Source organism: Diplotaxodon limnothrissa, linkage group LG20 (genome assembly GCF_057381915.1).
Source record: "Diplotaxodon limnothrissa isolate DT_005_m linkage group LG20, D_limnothrissa_male_GT1.1, whole genome shotgun sequence".
Classification (NCBI taxonomy): domain Eukaryota; kingdom Metazoa; phylum Chordata; class Actinopteri; order Cichliformes; family Cichlidae; genus Diplotaxodon; species Diplotaxodon limnothrissa.
In genome coordinates, this window is record NC_140615.1 from 20,016,337 (window position 1) to 20,030,750 (window position 14,414).

The following is a 14,414-nucleotide window of genomic DNA, read 5'->3' on the forward strand; positions in this document are numbered from 1 at the left end:
GGGAAAACAGGTTTTGCAGCTGTTTGAGCTAAGATTTCCAAGTTATTCACATAATGAAAACCTATACTTTGTTTCACTCGAGTTCCCCATTCAAATGCATGTAACAGTGAGAAACGCACTGTCTTGGCGAAAGAAAGCGTTTTTGTACAACTTCATATGAATAGCTGTAACTTTTGATAGAAGACTCGGATACACATGTTTATGGCTTTATCTTATAGAACTCAAGGTTCCCGTGCTGGGAAAACAGGTTTTGCAGCTGTTTGAGCTAAGATTTCCAAGTTATTCACATAATGAAAACCTATACTTTGTTTCAGTCGAGTTCCCCATTCAAATGCATGTAACAGTGAGAAACGCACTGTCTTGGCGAAAGAAAGCGTTTTTGTACAACTTCATATGAATAGCTGTAACTTTTGATAGAAGCCTCGGATACACATGTTTATGGCTTTATCTTATAGAACTCAAGGTCTCCGTGCTGGGAAAACAGGTTTTGCAGCTGTTTGAGCTAAGATTTCCAAGTTATTCACATAATGAAAACCTATACTTTGTTTCGGTCGAGTTCCCCATTCAAATGCATGTAACAGTGAGAAACGCACTGTCTTGGCGAAAGAAAGCGTTTTTGTACAACTTCATATGAATAGCTGTAACTTTTGATAGAAGCCTCGGATACACATGTTTATGGCTTTATCTTATAGAACTCAAGGTTCCCGTGCTGAGCAAACAGGTTTTGCAGCTGTTTGAGCTAAGATTTCCAAGTTATTCACATAATGAAAACCTATACTTTGTTTCGGTCGAGTTCCCCATTCAAATGCATGTAACAGTGAGAAACGCACTGTCTTGGCGAAAGAAAGCGTTTTTGTACAACTTCATAGAAATAGCTGTAACTTTTGATAGAAGACTCAGACAAACATGTTTATGGCCTTATATTATAGAACTCAAGGTTCCCGTGCTGGGCAAACAGGTTTTGCAGCTGTTTGAGCTAAGATTTCCAAGTTATTCACATAATGAAAACCTATACTTTGTTTCGGTCGAGTTCCCCATTCAAATGCATGTAACAGTGAGAAACGCACTGTCTTGGCGAAAGAAAGCGTTTTTGTACAACTTCATATGAATAGCTGTAACTTTTGATAGAAGCCTCGGATACACATGTGTATGGCTTTATCTTATAGAACTCAAGGTTGCCGTGCTGGGCAAACAGGTTTTGCAGCTGTTTGAGCTAAGATTTCCAAGTTATTCACATAATGAAAACCTATACTTTGTTTCGGTCGAGTTCCCCATTCAAATGCATGTAACAGTGAGAAACGCACTGTCTTGGCGAAAGAAAGCGTTTTTGTACAACTTCATAGAAATAGCTGTAACTTTTGATAGAAGACTCAGACAAACATGTTTATGGCCTTATATTATAGAACTCAAGGTCTCCGTGCTGGGAAAACAGGTTTTGCAGCTGTTTGAGCTAAGATTTCCAAGTTATTCACATAATGAAAACCTATACTTTGTTTCAGTCGAGTTCCCCATTCAAATGCATGTAACAGTGAGAAACGCACTGTCTTGGCGAAATTAAGCGTTTTTGTACAACTTCATAGAAATAGCTGTAACTTTTGATAGAAGACTCAGACAAACATGTTTATGGCCTTATATTATAGAACTCAAGGTCTCCGTGCTGGGAAAACAGGTTTTGCAGCTGTTTGAGCTAAGATTTCCAAGTTATTCACATAATGAAAACCTATACTTTGTTTCGGTCGAGTTCCCCATTCAAATGCATGTAACAGTGAGAAACGCACTGTCTTGGCGAAAGAAAGCGTTTTTGTACAACTTCATAGAAATAGCTGTAACTTTTGATAGAAGCCTCGGATACACATGTTTATGGCTTTATCTTATAGAACTCAAGGTCTCCGTGCTGGGAAAACAGGTTTTGCAGCTGTTTGAGCTAAGATTTCCAAGTTATTCACATAATGAAAACCTATACTTTGTTTCGGTCGAGTTCCCCATTCAAATGCATGTAACAGTGAGAAACGCACTGTCTTGGCGAAAGAAAGCGTTTTTGTACAACTTCATAGAAATAGCTGTAACTTTTGATAGAAGATTCAGACAAACATGTTTATGGCCTTATATTATAGAACTCAAGGTCTCCGTGCTGGGAAAACAGGTTTTGCAGCTGTTTGAGCTAAGATTTCCAAGTTATTCACATAATGAAAACCTATACTTTGTTTCGGTCGAGTTCCCCATTCAAATGCATGTAACAGTGAGAAACGCACTGTCTTGGCGAAAGAAAGCGTTTTTGTACAACTTCATAGAAATAGCTGTAACTTTTGATAGAAGACTCAGACAAACATGTTTATGGCCTTATATTATAGAACTCAAGGTCTCCGTGCTGGGAAAACAGGTTTTGCAGCTGTTTGAGCTAAGATTTCCAAGTTATTCACATAATGAAAACCTATACTTTGTTTCAGTCGAGTTCCCCATTCAAATGCATGTAACAGTGAGAAACGCACTGTCTTGGCGAAAGAAAGCGTTTTTGTACAACTTCATATGAATAGCTGTAACTTTTGATAGAAGACTCGGATACACATGTTTATGGCTTTATCTTATAGAACTCAAGGTCTCCGTGCTGGGAAAACAGGTTTTGCAGCTGTTTGAGCTAAGATTTCCAAGTTATTCACATAATGAAAACCTATACTTTGTTTCAGTCGAGTTCCCCATTCAAATGCATGTAACAGTGAGAAACGCACTGTCTTGGCGAAATTAAGCGTTTTTGTACAACTTCATAGAAATAGCTGTAACTTTTGATAGAAGACTCAGACAAACATGTTTATGGCCTTATATTATAGAACTCAAGGTCTCCGTGCTGGGAAAACAGGTTTTGCAGCTGTTTGAGCTAAGATTTCCAAGTTATTCACATAATGAAAACCTATACTTTGTTTCGGTCGAGTTCCCCATTCAAATGCATGTAACAGTGAGAAACGCACTGTCTTGGCGAAAGAAAGCGTTTTTGTACAACTTCATATGAATAGCTGTAACTTTTGATAGAAGACTCGGATACACATGTTTATGGCTTTATCTTATAGAACTCAAGGTTCCCGTGCTGGGAAAACAGGTTTTGCAGCTGTTTGAGCTAAGATTTCCAAGTTATTCACATAATGAAAACCTATACTTTGTTTCAGTCGAGTTCCCCATTCAAATGCATGTAACAGTGAGAAACGCACTGTCTTGGCGAAATTAAGCGTTTTTGTACAACTTCATAGAAATAGCTGTAACTTTTGATAGAAGACTCAGACAAACATGTTTATGGCCTTATATTATAGAACTCAAGGTCCCCGTGCTGGGAAAACAGGTTTTGCAGCTGTTTGAGCTAAGATTTCCAAGTTATTCACATAATGAAAACCTATACTTTGTTTCAGTCGAGTTCCCCATTCAAATGCATGTAACAGTGAGAAACGCACTGTCTTGGCGAAAGAAAGCGTTTTTGTACAACTTCATAGAAATAGCTGTAACTTTTGATAGAAGACTCAGACAAACATGTTTATGGCCTTATATTATAGAACTCAAGGTCTCCGTGCTGGGAAAACAGGTTTTGCAGCTGTTTGAGCTAGGATTTCCAAGTTATTCACATAATGAAAACCTATACTTTGTTTCAGTCGAGTTCCCCATTCAAATGCATGTAACAGTGAGAAACGCACTGTCTTGGCGAAATTAAGCGTTTTTGTACACCTTCATAGAAATAGCTGTAACTTTTGATAGAAGACTCAGACAAACATGTTTATGGCCTTATATTATAGAACTCAAGGTCTCCGTGCTGGGAAAACAGGTTTTGCAGCTGTTTGAGCTAAGATTTCCAAGTTATTCACATAATGAAAACCTATACTTTGTTTCGGTCGAGTTCCCCATTCAAATGCATGTAACAGTGAGAAACGCACTGTCTTGGCGAAAGAAAGCGTTTTTGTACAACTTCATAGAAATAGCTGTAACTTTTGATAGAAGACTCAGACAAACATGTTTATGGCCTTATATTATAGAACTCAAGGTCTCCGTGCTGGGAAAACAGGTTTTGCAGCTGTTTGAGCTAAGATTTCCAAGTTATTCACATAATGAAAACCTATACTTTGTTTCGGTCGAGTTCCCCATTCAAATGCATGTAACAGTGAGAAACGCACTGTCTTGGCGAAAGAAAGCGTTTTTGTACAACTTCATATGAATAGCTGTAACTTTTGATAGAAGACTCGGATACACATGTTTATGGCTTTATCTTATAGAACTCAAGGTTCCCGTGCTGGGAAAACAGGTTTTGCAGCTGTTTGAGCTAAGATTTCCAAGTTATTCACATAATGAAAACCTATACTTTGTTTCGGTCGAGTTCCCCATTCAAATGCATGTAACAGTGAGAAACGCACTGTCTTGGCGAAAGAAAGCGTTTTTGTACAACTTCATAGAAATAGCTGTAACTTTTGATAGAAGACTCAGACAAACATGTTTATGGCCTTATATTATAGAACTCAAGGTCTCCGTGCTGGGAAAACAGGTTTTGCAGCTGTTTGAGCTAAGATTTCCAAGTTATTCACATAATGAAAACCTATACTTTGTTTCAGTCGAGTTCCCCATTCAAATGCATGTAACAGTGAGAAACGCACTGTCTTGGCGAAAGAAAGCGTTTTTGTACAACTTCATAGAAATAGCTGTAACTTTTGATAGAAGACTCAGACAAACATGTTTATGGCCTTATCTTATAGAACTCAAGGTTCCCGTGCTGGGAAAACAGGTTTTGCAGCTGTTTGAGCTAAGATTTCCAAGTTATTCACATAATGAAAACCTATACTTTGTTTCGGTCGAGTTCCCCATTCAAATGCATGTAACAGTGAGAAACGCACTGTCTTGGCGAAAGAAAGCGTTTTTGTACAACTTCATAGAAATAGCTGTAACTTTTGATAGAAGACTCAGACAAACATGTTTATGGCCTTATATTATAGAACTCAAGGTCTCCGTGCTGGGAAAACAGGTTTTGCAGCTGTTTGAGCTAAGATTTCCAAGTTATTCACATAATGAAAACCTATACTTTGTTTCAGTCGAGTTCCCCATTCAAATGCATGTAACAGTGAGAAACGCACTGTCTTGGCGAAAGAAAGCGTTTTTGTACAACTTCATAGAAATAGCTGTAACTTTTGATAGAAGACTCAGACAAACATGTTTATGGCCTTATATTATAGAACTCAAGGTCTCCGTGCTGGGAAAACAGGTTTTGCAGCTGTTTGAGCTAAGATTTCCAAGTTATTCACATAATGAAAACCTATACTTTGTTTCAGTCGAGTTCCCCATTCAAATGCATGTAACAGTGAGAAACGCACTGTCTTGGCGAAAGAAAGCGTTTTTGTACAACTTCATAGAAATAGCTGTAACTTTTGATAGAAGACTCAGACAAACATGTTTATGGCCTTATATTATAGAACTTAAGGTCTCCGTGCTGGGAAAACAGGTTTTGCAGCTGTGTGAGCTAAGATTTCCAAGTTATTCACATAATGAAAACCTATACTTTGTTTCGGTCGAGTTCCCCATTCAAATGCATGTAACAGTGAGAAACGCACTGTCTTGGCGAAAGAAAGCGTTTTTGTACAACTTCATAGAAATAGCTGTAACTTTTGATAGAAGACTCAGACAAACATGTTTATGGCCTTATATTATAGAACTCAAGGTCTCCGTGCTGGGAAAACAGGTTTTGCAGCTGTTTGAGCTAAGATTTCCAAGTTATTCACATAATGAAAACCTATACTTTGTTTCGGTCGAGTTCCCCATTCAAATGCATGTAACAGTGAGAAACGCACTGTCTTGGCGAAAGAAAGAGTTTTTGTACAACTTCATATGAATAGCTGTAACTTTTGATAGAAGACTCGGATACACATGTTTATGGCTTTATCTTATAGAACTCAAGGTTCCTGTGCTGGGAAAACAGGTTTTGCAGCTGTTTGAGCTAAGATTTCCAAGTTATTCACATAATGAAAACCTATACTTTGTTTCGGTCGAGTTCCCCATTCAAATGCATGTAACAGTGAGAAACGCACTGTCTTGGCGAAAGAAAGCGTTTTTGTATAACTTCATAGAAATAGCTGTAACTTTTGATAGAAGACTCAGACAAACATGTTTATGGCTTTATCTTATAGAACTCAAGGTCTCCGTGCTGGGAAAACAGGTTTTGCAGCTGTTTGAGCTAAGATTTCCAAGTTATTCACATAATGAAAACCTATACTTTGTTTCGGTCGAGTTCCCCATTCAAATGCATGTAACAGTGAGAAACGCACTGTCTTGGCGAAATTAAGTGTTTTTGTACAACTTCATAGAAATAGCTGTAACTTTTGATAGAAGACTCAGACAAACATGTTTATGGCCTTATATTATAGAACTCAAGGTCCCCGTGCTGGGAAAACAGGTTTTGCAGCTGTTTGAGCTAAGATTTCCAAGTTATTCACATAATGAAAACCTATACTTTGTTTCGGTCGAGTTCCCCATTCAAATGCATGTAACAGTGAGAAACGCACTGTCTTGGCGAAAGAAAGCGTTTTTGTACAACTTCATAGAAATAGCTGTAACTTTTGATAGAAGACTCAGACAAACATGTTTATGGCCTTATATTATAGAACTCAAGGTCTCCGTGCTGGGAAAACAGGTTTTGCAGCTGTTTGAGCTAAGATTTCCAAGTTATTCACATAATGAAAACCTATACTTTGTTTCGGTCGAGTTCCCCATTCAAATGCATGTAACAGTGAGAAACGCACTGTCTTGGCGAAAGAAAGAGTTTTTGTACAACTTCATATGAATAGCTGTAACTTTTGATAGAAGACTCGGATACACATGTTTATGGCTTTATCTTATAGAACTCAAGGTTCCTGTGCTGGGAAAACAGGTTTTGCAGCTGTTTGAGCTAAGATTTCCAAGTTATTCACATAATGAAAACCTATACTTTGTTTCGGTCGAGTTCCCCATTCAAATGCATGTAACAGTGAGAAACGCACTGTCTTGGCGAAAGAAAGCGTTTTTGTATAACTTCATAGAAATAGCTGTAACTTTTGATAGAAGACTCAGACAAACATGTTTATGGCTTTATCTTATAGAACTCAAGGTCTCCGTGCTGGGAAAACAGGTTTTGCAGCTGTTTGAGCTAAGATTTCCAAGTTATTCACATAATGAAAACCTATACTTTGTTTCGGTCGAGTTCCCCATTCAAATGCATGTAACAGTGAGAAACGCACTGTCTTGGCGAAATTAAGTGTTTTTGTACAACTTCATAGAAATAGCTGTAACTTTTGATAGAAGACTCAGACAAACATGTTTATGGCCTTATATTATAGAACTCAAGGTCCCCGTGCTGGGAAAACAGGTTTTGCAGCTGTTTGAGCTAAGATTTCCAAGTTATTCACATAATGAAAACCTATACTTTGTTTCGGTCGAGTTCCCCATTCAAATGCATGTAACAGTGAGAAACGCACTGTCTTGGCGAAAGAAAGCGTTTTTGTACAACTTCATAGAAATAGCTGTAACTTTTGATAGAAGACTCAGACAAACATGTTTATGGCCTTATATTATAGAACTCAAGGTCTCCGTGCTGGGAAAACAGGTTTTGCAGCTGTTTGAGCTAAGATTTCCAAGTTATTCACATAATGAAAACCTATACTTTGTTTCGGTCGAGTTCCCCATTCAAATGCATGTAACAGTGAGAAACGCACTGTCTTGGCGAAAGAAAGCGTTTTTGTACAACTTCATAGAAATAGCTGTAACTTTTGATAGAAGACTCAGACAAACATGTTTATGGCCTTATATTATAGAACTCAAGGTCTCCGTGCTGGGAAAACAGGTTTTGCAGCTGTTTGAGCTAAGATTTCCAAGTTATTCACATAATGAAAACCTATACTTTGTTTCAGTCGAGTTCCCCATTCAAATGCATGTAACAGTGAGAAACGCACTGTCTTGGCGAAAGAAAGCGTTTTTGTACAACTTCATATGAATAGCTGTAACTTTTGATAGAAGACTCGGATACACATGTTTATGGCTTTATCTTATAGAACTCAAGGTTCCCGTGCTGGGAAAACAGGTTTTGCAGCTGTTTGAGCTAAGATTTCCAAGTTATTCACATAATGAAAACCTATACTTTGTTTCAGTCGAGTTCCCCATTCAAATGCATGTAACAGTGAGAAACGCACTGTCTTGGCGAAAGAAAGCGTTTTTGTACAACTTCATATGAATAGCTGTAACTTTTGATAGAAGCCTCGGATACACATGTTTATGGCTTTATCTTATAGAACTCAAGGTTCCCGTGCTGGGCAAACAGGTTTTGCAGCTGTTTGAGCTAAGATTTCCAAGTTATTCACATAATGAAAACCTATACTTTGTTTCGGTCGAGTTCCCCATTCAAATGCATGTAACAGTGAGAAACGCACTGTCTTGGCGAAAGAAAGCGTTTTTGTACAACTTCATATGAATAGCTGTAACTTTTGATAGAAGCCTCGGATACACATGTTTATGGCTTTATCTTATAGAACTCAAGGTTCCCGTGCTGGGAAAACAGGTTTTGCAGCTGTTTGAGCTAAGATTTCCAAGTTATTCACATAATGAAAACCTATACTTTGTTTCAGTCGAGTTCCCCATTCAAATGCATGTAACAGTGAGAAACGCACTGTCTTGGCGAAAGAAAGCGTTTTTGTACAACTTCATAGAAATAGCTGTAACTTTTGATAGAAGACTCAGACAAACATGTTTATGGCCTTATATTATAGAACTCAAGGTCCCCGTGCTGGGAAAACAGGTTTTGCAGCTGTTTGAGCTAAGATTTCCAAGTTATTCACATAATGAAAACCTATACTTTGTTTCAGTCGAGTTCCCCATTCAAATGCATGTAACAGTGAGAAACGCACTGTCTTGGCGAAATTAAGCGTTTTTGTACAACTTCATAGAAATAGCTGTAACTTTTGATAGAAGACTCAGACAAACATGTTTATGGCCTTATATTATAGAACTCAAGGTCCCCGTGCTGGGAAAACAGGTTTTGCAGCTGTTTGAGCTAAGATTTCCAAGTTATTCACATAATGAAAACCTATACTTTGTTTCGGTCGAGTTCCCCATTCAAATGCATGTAACAGTGAGAAACGCACTGTCTTGGCGAAAGAAAGCGTTTTTGTACAACTTCATAGAAATAGCTGTAACTTTTGATAGAAGACTCAGACAAACATGTTTATGGCCTTATATTATAGAACTCAAGGTCCCCGTGCTGGGAAAACAGGTTTTGCAGCTGTTTGAGCTAAGATTTCCAAGTTATTCACATAATGAAAACCTATACTTTGTTTCAGTCGAGTTCCCCATTCAAATGCATGTAACAGTGAGAAACGCACTGTCTTGGCGAAATTAAGCGTTTTTGTACAACTTCATATGAATAGCTGTAACTTTTGATAGAAGACTCGGATACACATGTTTATGGCTTTATCTTATAGAACTCAAGGTTCCCGTGCTGGGAAAACAGGTTTTGCAGCTGTTTGAGCTAAGATTTCCAAGTTATTCACATAATGAAAACCTATACTTTGTTTCAGTCGAGTTCCCCATTCAAATGCATGTAACAGTGAGAAACGCACTGTCTTGGCGAAATTAAGCGTTTTTGTACAACTTCATAGAAATAGCTGTAACTTTTGATAGAAGACTCAGACAAACATGTTTATGGCCTTATATTATAGAACTCAAGGTCCCCGTGCTGGGAAAACAGGTTTTGCAGCTGTTTGAGCTAAGATTTCCAAATTATTCACATAATGAAAACCTATACTTTGTTTCAGTCGAGTTCCCCATTCAAATGCATGTAACAGTGAGAAACGCACTGTCTTGGCGAAAGAAAGCGTTTTTGTACAACTTCATATGAATAGCTGTAACTTTTGATAGAAGCCTCGGATACACATGTTTATGGCTTTATCTTATAGAACTCAAGGTCTCCGTGCTGGGAAAACAGGTTTTGCAGCTGTTTGAGCTAAGATTTCCAAGTTATTCACATAATGAAAACCTATACTTTGTTTCAGTCGAGTTCCCCATTCAAATGCATGTAACAGTGAGAAACGCACTGTCTTGGCGAAATTAAGCGTTTTTGTACAACTTCATAGAAATAGCTGTAACTTTTGATAGAAGACTCAGACAAACATGTTTATGGCCTTATATTATAGAACTCAAGGTCCCCGTGCTGGGAAAACAGGTTTTGCAGCTGTTTGAGCTAAGATTTCCAAGTTATTCACATAATGAAAACCTATACTTTGTTTCAGTCAAGTTCCCCATTCAAATGCATGTAACAGTGAGAAACGCACTGTCTTGGCGAAAGAAAGCGTTTTTGTACAACTTCATATGAATAGCTGTAACTTTTGATAGAAGCCTCGGATACACATGTTTATGGCTTTATCTTATAGAACTCAAGGTCTCCGTGCTGGGAAAACAGGTTTTGCAGCTGTTTGAGCTAAGATTTCCAAGTTATTCACATAATGAAAACCTATACTTTGTTTCGGTCGAGTTCCCCTTTCAAATGCATGTAACAGTGAGAAACGCACTGTCTTGGCGAAAGAAAGCGTTTTTGTACAACTTCATAGAAATAGCTGTAACTTTTGATAGAAGACTCAGACAAACATGTTTATGGCCTTATATTATAGAACTCAAGGTCTCCGTGCTGGGAAAACAGGTTTTGCAGCTGTTTGAGCTAAGATTTCCAAGTTATTCACATAATGAAAACCTATACTTTGTTTCGGTCGAGTTCCCCATTCAAATGCATGTAACAGTGAGAAACGCACTGTCTTGGCGAAAGAAAGCGTTTTTGTACAACTTCATAGAAATAGCTGTAACTTTTGATAGAAGCCTCGGATACACATGTTTATGGCTTTATCTTATAGAACTCAAGGTCTCCGTGCTGGGAAAACAGGTTTTGCAGCTGTTTGAGCTAAGATTTCCAAGTTATTCACATAATGAAAACCTATACTTTGTTTCGGTCGAGTTCCCCATTCAAATGCATGTAACAGTGAGAAACGCACTGTCTTGGCGAAAGAAAGCGTTTTTGTACAACTTCATAGAAATAGCTGTAACTTTTGATAGAAGACTCAGACAAACATGTTTATGGCCTTATATTATAGAACTCAAGGTCTCCGTGCTGGGAAAACAGGTTTTGCAGCTGTTTGAGCTAAGATTTCCAAGTTATTCACATAATGAAAACCTATACTTTGTTTCGGTCGAGTTCCCCATTCAAATGCATGTAACAGTGAGAAACGCACTGTCTTGGCGAAAGAAAGCGTTTTTGTACAACTTCATAGAAATAGCTGTAACTTTTGATAGAAGACTCAGACAAACATGTTTATGGCCTTATATTATAGAACTCAAGGTCTCCGTGCTGGGAAAACAGGTTTTGCAGCTGTTTGAGCTAAGATTTCCAAGTTATTCACATAATGAAAACCTATACTTTGTTTCGGTCGAGTTCCCCATTCAAATGCATGTAACAGTGAGAAACGCAGTGTCTTGGCGAAAGAAAGCGTTTTTGTACAACTTCATAGAAATAGCTGTAACTTTTGATAGAAGACTCAGACAAACATGTTTATGGCCTTATATTATAGAACTCAAGGTCTCCGTGCTGGGAAAACAGGTTTTGCAGCTGTTTGAGCTAAGATTTCCAAGTTATTCACATAATGAAAACCTATACTTTGTTTCGGTCGAGTTCCCCATTCAAATGCATGTAACAGTGAGAAACGCACTGTCTTGGCGAAAGAAAGCGTTTTTGTACAACTTCATATGAATAGCTGTAACTTTTGATAGAAGACTCGGATACACATGTTTATGGCTTTATCTTATAGAACTCAAGGTTCCCGTGCTGGGAAAACAGGTTTTGCAGCTGTTTGAGCTAAGATTTCCAAGTTATTCACATAATGAAAACCTATACTTTGTTTCAGTCGAGTTCCCCATTCAAATGCATGTAACAGTGAGAAACGCACTGTCTTGGCGAAATTAAGCGTTTTTGTACAACTTCATAGAAATAGCTGTAACTTTTGATAGAAGACTCAGACAAACATGTTTATGGCCTTATATTATAGAACTCAAGGTCCCCGTGCTGGGAAAACAGGTTTTGCAGCTGTTTGAGCTAAGATTTCCAAGTTATTCACATAATGAAAACCTATACTTTGTTTCACTCGAGTTCCCCATTCAAATGCATGTAACAGTGAGAAACGCACTGTCTTGGCGAAAGAAAGCGTTTTTGTACAACTTCATATGAATAGCTGTAACTTTTGATAGAAGACTCGGATACACATGTTTATGGCTTTATCTTATAGAACTCAAGGTTCCCGTGCTGGGAAAACAGGTTTTGCAGCTGTTTGAGCTAAGATTTCCAAGTTATTCACATAATGAAAACCTATACTTTGTTTCAGTCGAGTTCCCCATTCAAATGCATGTAACAGTGAGAAACGCACTGTCTTGGCGAAAGAAAGCGTTTTTGTACAACTTCATATGAATAGCTGTAACTTTTGATAGAAGCCTCGGATACACATGTTTATGGCTTTATCTTATAGAACTCAAGGTCTCCGTGCTGGGAAAACAGGTTTTGCAGCTGTTTGAGCTAAGATTTCCAAGTTATTCACATAATGAAAACCTATACTTTGTTTCGGTCGAGTTCCCCATTCAAATGCATGTAACAGTGAGAAACGCAGTCTTGGCGAAAGAAAGCGTTTTTGTACAACTTCATATGAATAGCTGTAACTTTTGATAGAAGCCTCGGATACACATGTTTATGGCTTTATCTTATAGAACTCAAGGTTCCCGTGCTGAGCAAACAGGTTTTGCAGCTGTTTGAGCTAAGATTTCCAAGTTATTCACATAATGAAAACCTATACTTTGTTTCGGTCGAGTTCCCCATTCAAATGCATGTAACAGTGAGAAACGCACTGTCTTGGCGAAAGAAAGCGTTTTTGTACAACTTCATAGAAATAGCTGTAACTTTTGATAGAAGACTCAGACAAACATGTTTATGGCCTTATATTATAGAACTCAAGGTTCCCGTGCTGGGCAAACAGGTTTTGCAGCTGTTTGAGCTAAGATTTCCAAGTTATTCACATAATGAAAACCTATACTTTGTTTCGGTCGAGTTCCCCATTCAAATGCATGTAACAGTGAGAAACGCACTGTCTTGGCGAAAGAAAGCGTTTTTGTACAACTTCATATGAATAGCTGTAACTTTTGATAGAAGCCTCGGATACACATGTGTATGGCTTTATCTTATAGAACTCAAGGTTGCCGTGCTGGGCAAACAGGTTTTGCAGCTGTTTGAGCTAAGATTTCCAAGTTATTCACATAATGAAAACCTATACTTTGTTTCGGTCGAGTTCCCCATTCAAATGCATGTAACAGTGAGAAACGCACTGTCTTGGCGAAAGAAAGCGTTTTTGTACAACTTCATAGAAATAGCTGTAACTTTTGATAGAAGACTCAGACAAACATGTTTATGGCCTTATATTATAGAACTCAAGGTCTCCGTGCTGGGAAAACAGGTTTTGCAGCTGTTTGAGCTAAGATTTCCAAGTTATTCACATAATGAAAACCTATACTTTGTTTCAGTCGAGTTCCCCATTCAAATGCATGTAACAGTGAGAAACGCACTGTCTTGGCGAAATTAAGCGTTTTTGTACAACTTCATAGAAATAGCTGTAACTTTTGATAGAAGACTCAGACAAACATGTTTATGGCCTTATATTATAGAACTCAAGGTCTCCGTGCTGGGAAAACAGGTTTTGCAGCTGTTTGAGCTAAGATTTCCAAGTTATTCACATAATGAAAACCTATACTTTGTTTCGGTCGAGTTCCCCATTCAAATGCATGTAACAGTGAGAAACGCACTGTCTTGGCGAAAGAAAGCGTTTTTGTACAACTTCATAGAAATAGCTGTAACTTTTGATAGAAGCCTCGGATACACATGTTTATGGCTTTATCTTATAGAACTCAAGGTCTCCGTGCTGGGAAAACAGGTTTTGCAGCTGTTTGAGCTAAGATTTCCAAGTTATTCACATAATGAAAACCTATACTTTGTTTCGGTCGAGTTCCCCATTCAAATGCATGTAACAGTGAGAAACGCACTGTCTTGGCGAAAGAAAGCGTTTTTGTACAACTTCATAGAAACAGCTGTAACTTTTGATAGAAGATTCAGACAAACATGTTTATGGCCTTATATTATAGAACTCAAGGTCTCCGTGCTGGGAAAACAGGTTTTGCAGCTGTTTGAGCTAAGATTTCCAAGTTATTCACATAATGAAAACCTATACTTTGTTTCGGTCGAGTTCCCCATTCAAATGCATGTAACAGTGAGAAACGCACTGTCTTGGCGAAAGAAAGCATTTTTGTACAACTTCATAGAAATAGCTGTAACTTTTGATAGAAGACTCAGACAAACA